This window comes from Theropithecus gelada, chromosome 19 (genome assembly GCF_003255815.1).
Source record: "Theropithecus gelada isolate Dixy chromosome 19, Tgel_1.0, whole genome shotgun sequence".
NCBI lineage: Eukaryota > Metazoa > Chordata > Mammalia > Primates > Cercopithecidae > Theropithecus > Theropithecus gelada.
Genome location: NC_037687.1, coordinates 14,163,369 through 14,171,260, shown reverse-complemented (window position 1 = coordinate 14,171,260; position 7,892 = coordinate 14,163,369).

Sequence of the window (7,892 nt, the reverse complement as noted above, 5' to 3'; positions counted from 1 at the left end):
CTCAAGCCTGTAATCCCAGCACTTTGGGAGGCCGAGACGGGCGGATCACGAGGTCAGGAGATCGAGACCATCCTGGTTAATATGGTGAAACCCCGTCTCTACTAAAAAGTACAAAAAACTAGCCGGGCGAGGTGGCGGGCGCCTGTAGTCCCAGCTACTTGGGAGGCTGAGGCAGGAGAATGGCGTGAACCCGGGAGGCAGAGCTTGTAGTGAGCTGAGATCCGGCCACTGCACTCCAGCCTGGGCGACAGAGCGAGACTCCGTCTCAAAAAAAAAAAAAAAAGAACATGCATTCTTCTTCTCTGCCACAGACCTGAGAGCACTTTTTTTTTGAGACGGAGTCTTGCTCTGTCACCTAGGCTGGAGTGCAGTGGCGCAGTCTTGGCTCACTGCAACCTCTGCCTCCCAGGTTCAAGCGATTCTTCTGCCTCAGCCTCCCGAGTAGCTGGGATTACAGGTGCATGCTGCCACGCCTGGCTAACTTTTTTGTATTTTAGTAGAGACAGGGTTTCACCGTGTTACCCAGGCTGGTCTCGGACTCCTGAGCTCAGGCAATCCACCCGCCTCAGCCTCCCAAAATGCTGGGATTATAGGCGTGAGCCACCACGCCCGGCTGAAAGTACTTTCATAGTCTGTTGACATCACACTTGCCCGAGAGGAAGCGGAGCCTGATTTCTCAAACTCGGTGATTATTAGGTGAGACACCTTCCCTCTTTGTCAGGGGAGCAGGAGGGACAACTGCGGGAGAATACTCAAAAACGTCCCCCAGTTTCTGGCAACTGTGAGTTCCCTTGAGGTCACCAACTACATCCTAATAATCTGCATCACCAGTTGCCAGAGTGACGCTTGCCCGAGAACTGACCCTTTGAGTGTTTGTTAAGTGAGTAATTAAGTGACAAAGTGATTCAGACAAGAGGACCTGCAACATTTTTCCTACGATAGTTCATGTCACTGTATGTGCAGAGGAAGGATAACACAGCCCTGGGGTCTGCTGGTAGTCCCCACCACCCTTGCCAGGGACCCCACCCCATGGCCCAATTCCTTCAGCTCTCCTACCAGGGAGAAGCAGATATTCACTCGGGGAGAGCCCCTCTTTCCTGGGGGACCTGTTTCTTTTTTTTCTTTCTTTCTTTTCTTTTATTTTATTTCTTTTTTTTTTTTTTTTTTTTTGAGACAGAGTTGCGCTCTGTCATCCAAGCTGGAGGTCAGTGGTATGATCTCAGCTCACTGCAACCTCTACAGAGCTCCTAGACTCAAGCAATTCTCATGCCTCAGCCTCTTGAGTAGCTGGGACTACAGGTGCCCACCACCAAGCCCAGCTAATTTTTGCAATTTTAGTAGCGACGTGGTTTCACCATGTTGGCCAGGCTGGTCTTGAACTCTTGGCCTCAGTTGATCCTCCTACCTTGGCCTCCCAAAGTGCTGGGATCACAGGCATGAGCCACTGCGCCTGGCATGAGGGACCTGTTCCTACTTCATGATTTGTAGACTAGTCTACGGGCACAGTTCCCGAGGGACACCTCAGTGCTAGGCCCAGCAGATGCGCCAGGCAGAAAACTTGGCCATCTGGGGTAGAGGAGGGAGGAGGGAGCTTGTGAAACTCACAGTCTCCCAGGAAACACACCTGTGGGTTTCAGTTTCCTAGGGCTGCCACAATAAACTGGGTGGCTTCAAACGACAAGTAATTTGTTGCTGTTGGTGGTGATGGTGGTGGTGTTGAGGCAGAGTCTCACTCTGTCGCCCAGGCTGGAGTGCAGTGGCGCGATCTCAGCTCACTGCAGCCTCCGCCTCCCGGGTTCAAGTGATTCTCCTGCTTCAGCCTCCCAAGCAGCTGGGATTACAGGCACACATCACCACACCCAGCTAATGTTTTGTATTTTTAGTAGAGACAGGGTTTCACCATATTAGTGAGGCTGGTGTCGAACTCCTGACCTCAGGTGATCTGCCCGCCTCGGCCTCCCAAAGTACTGGGATGACAGGCATGAGCCACCACACCCAGCCTGCTTGTTTGTTTTGAGACAAGATCTCACTCTGTTGCCTAGGCTGGAGTGCAGTGGCACAATCACAGCTCACTGAAGCCTCAATCTCTTGGGCTCAAGCAATCCTCCTATCTCAGCCTCCCGAGTAGCTAAGACCACAGGCATGCACCATCATATCATGCCAGGGTAATTTTTTTTTTTTTTTTTTTTTTTTTTTGAGACAGAGTCTCGCTTAGTCGCCCAGGCTGGAGTGCAATGGCGCGATCTCGGCTCACTGCAAGCTCCGCCTCCCGGATTCACGCCATTCTCCTGCCTCAGCCTCCCAAGTAGCTGGGACTACAGGCGCCCGCCGCCTCGCCCAGCTAGTTTTTTGCATTTTTAGTAGAGACAGGGTTTCACCGTGTTAGCCAGGATGGTCTCGATCTCCTGACCTCGTGATCCGCCCGCCTCGGCCTCCCAAAGTGCTGGGATTACAGGCGTGAGCCACCGCGCCCGGCCTTTTTTTTTTTTTTTTTTTTTTGAGACGGAGTCTCGCTCTGTCGCCCAGACTGGAGTGCAGTGGCGAGACCTCGGCTCACTGCAAGCTCCGCCTCCCGGGTTCATGCCAGGGTAATTTTTTAATTTTTTGTAGAGACAGGGTCTCACTGTGTTGCCCAGGCTGGCCTCGAACTCCTGGGCTCAAGCAAGTCTCCTGTGTTGACTTCCCAAAGTGCTGGGATTACAGGCACGAGCCCCTGTACCTGGCATTAACAAGTGGGGACGGCTTTCTTCTGGCTACTGGTGGATTCAGCAATCCTTAGCCTTCCTTGGGCTTGTAGCTGCATCGCTCCAATCTCTGCCACTGCCCTCCTGTGGCCCTCCCCTCTGTGTGTCTCTGTGTCTTGTCCTTTTCCGTCTCTTGTAAGCACACCTGTCATTGGATTTTGGGGCCAGTCACCCTAATCCAGGATGATCTCATCTCGAGATCCTTCACTGACTTACATCTTTGAAGACACTCCAAGTAAAGTCACATTCACAGGTTCTGGAATGTGGACATATATTTTAGGGTGGGGCATCATTTAACTCATTAAACTGACCCAGCCACTTCCCATAGCCCACAGCGTGGAGGGGAAGACGCCTGGCAGGCCCTGGACACGCAGGCCAAGGGACAGGAGCTTGTTAAGGTGCAGGGAGGGGCTCCTGCAGCTGAGGCCTGGGGACAAGGCCCCCAGGCTGGGGATCCAGGAACCACTCCCCAACAGGACCATACACACACACACACACACACACACACACACACACACACACACAGCCCTGGTGTGGCTGGAACTGAAAGAACAGGAGACAGCAGGGCAGGGCGTGTCTAGGAATGAGACAGGCCAGGCCCTGCGTTCTTGAGTTGGAAGAGAAATTGAGAGTTAGGAGGGACAAGGCCCGATTTGCTTTTACCCAGAAGTGAGAGCTGGGACCTGAGTGGTTTGCCTACATGGGGCCCCAAAAGTCCCCAATAATATTATGCTGGACATCAATGTAGCCAGGCGTGACACCTGAAAAAAAAAAAAAAACACTTTGGCTTACAGAAACGGGTTCTTTGGGGGCACATGGCCTCCTGGGGGGAGGTCCTCCGAAGAGAAGGGAGGTGACCTGACTTGGGTGCTCACGGGCGCCCCCTGGCCTCTGTGCTGAGAACTGACTGTAGGTGTGAGGGCAGAGCGGGAGGACCAGGACCAAAGCCATTCGCTCCACCACCAGGCAGGAGGAGGTGATACGGCTGGCTGGACCAGGAGAGGTCTGAGCAGGTGTGGGGAAAGTAGTCCAGGATTTTTTTTTTTTTTCTTGAGATGGAGTCTCGCTCTGTCACCCAGGCTGGAGTGCAGTGGCGCAATCTCGGCTTGCTGCAACCTCCGTCTCCCGGGTTCAAGCGATTCTCCTGCCTCAGCCTCCAGAGTAGCTGGGAGTACAGGTGTGTCCCACCACGCCCGGCTAATTTTTGTGTTTTTATCAGAGATGGGGTTTCTCCATGTGGGCCATGCTGGTCTCAATCTCCTGACCTCAGGCAATCCACCGGCCTCGGCCTCCCAAAGTGCTGGGATTACAGGCATGAGCCACTGCACCTGGCTGATTTTTTGTTTGTTTGTTTGTTTGGCATTCCTTTGTTTTGTTTTGTTTATTAGAGACAGGGTCTCATTCTGTTGCACAGGCTGGAGTGAAATGGTGCAATCATAGCTCACTGCAGCCTCAACCTCCTGGACTCAAGTCATCCTCTTACCTCAGCCTCCCAAGTAGCTGGGACCACAGGCACGAACCACCACACCCACCCAAGAATACATCCTGGGGCTGGGCACGGTGGCTTCCACCTGTAATCGCAGCACTTTGGGAGGCTGAGGAGGGCAGATCACTTGAGCTTAGGGGTTTAAGACCAGCCTGGCTCAGGAGATCGAGACAATCCTGGCTAACATGGTGAAACCCCGTCTCTACTAAAAATACAAAAAACTAGCCGGGCGTGGTGGCGGGCGCCTGTAGTCCCAGCTACTCGGAGGCTGAGGCAGGAGAATGGCGTGAACCTGGGAGGCGGAGCTTGCAGTGAGCCGAGATCGCGCCACTGCACTCCAGCCTGGGTGACACAGCGCGAGACTCCGTCTCAAAAAAAAAAAAAAAAAAAAAAAAACCAGCCTGGCCAATACAATAAAACGTCATCTGTACTAAAAATACAAAAATCAGCCAGTCATGTAATCCCAGCTACTTGGGAGGCTGAGAATCATTTGAAACCGGGAGACCAAGGTTGCAGTGAGCTGAGATCTTGCCACTGCACTCCAACCTGGGTGACACAGCCAGACTTTGTCTTAAAAAAAAAAAAAAAGGCCAGGCACGGTGGCTCAAGCCTGTAATCCCAGCACTTTGGGAGGCTAAGACGGGCGGATCACGAGGTCAGGAGATCGAGACCATCCTGGCGAACATGGTGAAACCCCGTCTCTACTAAAAAAATACAAAAAACTAGCCGGGCGAGGTAGCGGGCGCCTGTAGTCCCAGCTACTCAGGAGGCTGAGGCAGGAGAATGGCGTAAACCCAGGAGGCGGAGCTTGCAGTGAGCTGAGATCTGGCCACTGCACTCCAGCCTGGGCGACAGAGCAAGACTCCGTCTCAAAATAAATAAATAAATAAATAAATAAATAAATAAATAAATACATCTTGGGCCAGAGATGAGATAGGTGGCTCCCTCCTGTAATCTCAGCTACTTGGGAGGAGGCTGAAGCAGGAGGTTGAGCCCAGGAATTCAAAATCAGCCTGGGCAACATGGCAAAACTCCATCTCTACAAAAAATATCAAAATTAGCTGGGTGTGGTAGGAGGATCACTTGAGCCTAGGAGGTCAAGGCTATGGTGAGCTATGATGGCACCATTGCACTTCAGCCTGGATGACAGAGCAAGACCCTATCTAAAAAAGAGAGAGAGAAAAGAAAAGAAAAAGAAAATATTGTGCCTGTAAGAAAAGCTTTTTTAAAACATCTGATGGGTCTGTGAGTTTCACTGTCATTGCTTGCCTGTTGGGATTTAAAAAGGGGAAAAGAACAGAAAAGAAAGTAGTGCTGATAGGACGTGCTCCTGACAGAGCTGGAGTCTGAGAGAAAGGTAGGAGTTGGCTGGGTGTGATGGCTCACGCCTGTAATCCCAGCATTTTGGGAGGCCAAGGCAGGAGGATTGTTTGAGTTCAGGAGTTTGAAACCAGCCTTGGCAACATGGTAAAATCCCATCTCTACAAAAAAAAAAAAAATAGCTGGGTGTAGTGACTTGTACCTGTGGTCCCAGGTCCTTGGGAGGCTGAGGTAGGAGGATTGCTTGAGCCCAGGATGTTGAGGCTGCAGTGAGCCATGATTTTGCCAGTGCACTCCAGCCTGGGTAACAAAGCAAGACCCTGTCAAGAAAGAAAAGAAAAGAAAAGAAGAGGGGAGGTGAGAAGAGGAGAGGAGAAGGAAAAGGAAGGAAGGAAGGAAGAGAGGAAGGGAGGAAGGGAGGGATGGAGGGGAAGGAAGAAGGAAAGGAAGAAAAAAAAAGAGAAGAGAAGGAAGGAAGGAAGGAAGGAAGGAAAGGAGGGAGGGAGGGAGGGGAAAAGAGAGAGAAAAGAAAGGAAGGAGACAGGGTAACGGGCAGATTTGGGGTGTCAATCAAGACCTCAATTCCAGATGGGTTCAGTTTGAGATGCCCTGAGACATCCTTTTTTTTTTTTTTTTTTTTTTTTTTGAGACGGAGTCTCACTCTGTCGCCCAGGCTGGAGTGCAGTGGCCGGATCTCAGCTCACTGCAAGCTCTTCCTCTTGGGTTCACGCCATTCTCCTGCCTCAGCCTCCCGAGTAGCTGGGACTACAGGCGCCCGCCACCTCACCCGGCTAGTTTTTTATATATTTTTTTTAGTAGAGACAGGGTTTCACCGTGTTAGCCAGGATGGTCTCAATCTTCTGACCTCGTGATCCGCCCATCTCGGCCTCCCAAAGTGCTGGGATTACAGGCTTGAGCCACCGCGCTCGGCCGTCCTGAGACATCCTTATAGAGAAAGCAAGATAGAGAAATACCGCAGGAGTTCAGGGAGAAGGGCTGGTGTGGTGTTTTTTATCACCACTGTTGCCCTTTGTTTCTCTTTGCTGCTGCAGAGACCTCTCTAGAAAACAGTGTGACGTGCACAGCTGCTGGGTGTCACTTCCTAAAACCCGGCAGTCAAAGGCAGGTGCCAGGCTGGGCACAGTGGTTCAAGCCTGTAATCCCAGCACTTTGGGAGACTGAGGCGGGTGGATCACCTGAGGTCAGGAGTTCAAGACCAGCCTGTCCTACATCGCAAAATCCTGTCTTTACTGAAAATACAAAAATTAGTCAGGCATGGTTGTGGGCGCCTGTAATCCCAGCTACTCCGAAGCCTGAGGCAAGAGACTTACTTGAACCTCCAGGAGGCAGAGGTTGCAGTGAGCCAAGATTGCGCCACTGCATTCCAGCCTGGGAGACAGAGCAAGACTTCCGTCTGAATCAAAAACAAACAAACAAGGCCGGGAGCGGTGGCTCAAGCCTGTAATCCCAGCACTTTGGGAGGTCGAGACGGGCGGATCATGAGGTCAGGAGATCAAGACCATCCTGGCTAACACGGTGAAACCCCATCTCTACTAAAAATACAAAAAATTAGCCAGGCATGGTGGCGGGCGCCTGTAGTCCCAGCTACTCCGGAGGCTGAGGCAGGAGAATGGCGTGAACCCGGGAGGCGGAGCTTGCAGTGATGGTGCCACTGCACTCCAGCCTGGACGACAGAGCCAGACTCTGTCTCAAAAACAAACAAACAGGCCGGGCACGGTGGCTCAAGCCTGTAATTCCAGCACTTTGGGAGGCCGAGACGGGCGGATCACGAGCTCAGGAGATCGAGACCATCCTGGCTAACAGGGTGAAACCCCGTCTCTACTAAAAAAAAAAAAAAATACAAAAAAAACCTAGCCAGGTGAGGTGGCGGGCGCCTGGGAGGCTGAGGCAGGAGAATGGCATGAACCGGGGAGGTGGAGCTTGCAGTGAGCTGAGATCCGGCCACTGCACTCCAGCCTGGGCGGTAGAACGAGACTTTATCTCAAAAACAAACAAACAAACAAACAAACAAAAGGCAGGTCACAGTGCTGGGGCTGTAACCTGAGGCCACAGGACTCAACCCTGTCTCCAGGATCACCTGGCTGGGGCTATGTCCCTCAGTGCTGTCCCTCCTGTCCCCTACATCTCAGTCCACCCTGTCCCCAAAGTTGAAGAAAGTAGAACCCACTCCCTAGAGGGACGTCTCATGTCCTGGGGTTGGAGCTAAGATTCCACATCTATCAGTCACTGCATCCTTCAGCTCGTGTCTCCCCGTCTCTGAGCCTCAGTCTCCTCCTCTGTAGAGTGGGGGTGATATCAGTCCCATTCCCAGGAGCTCAACA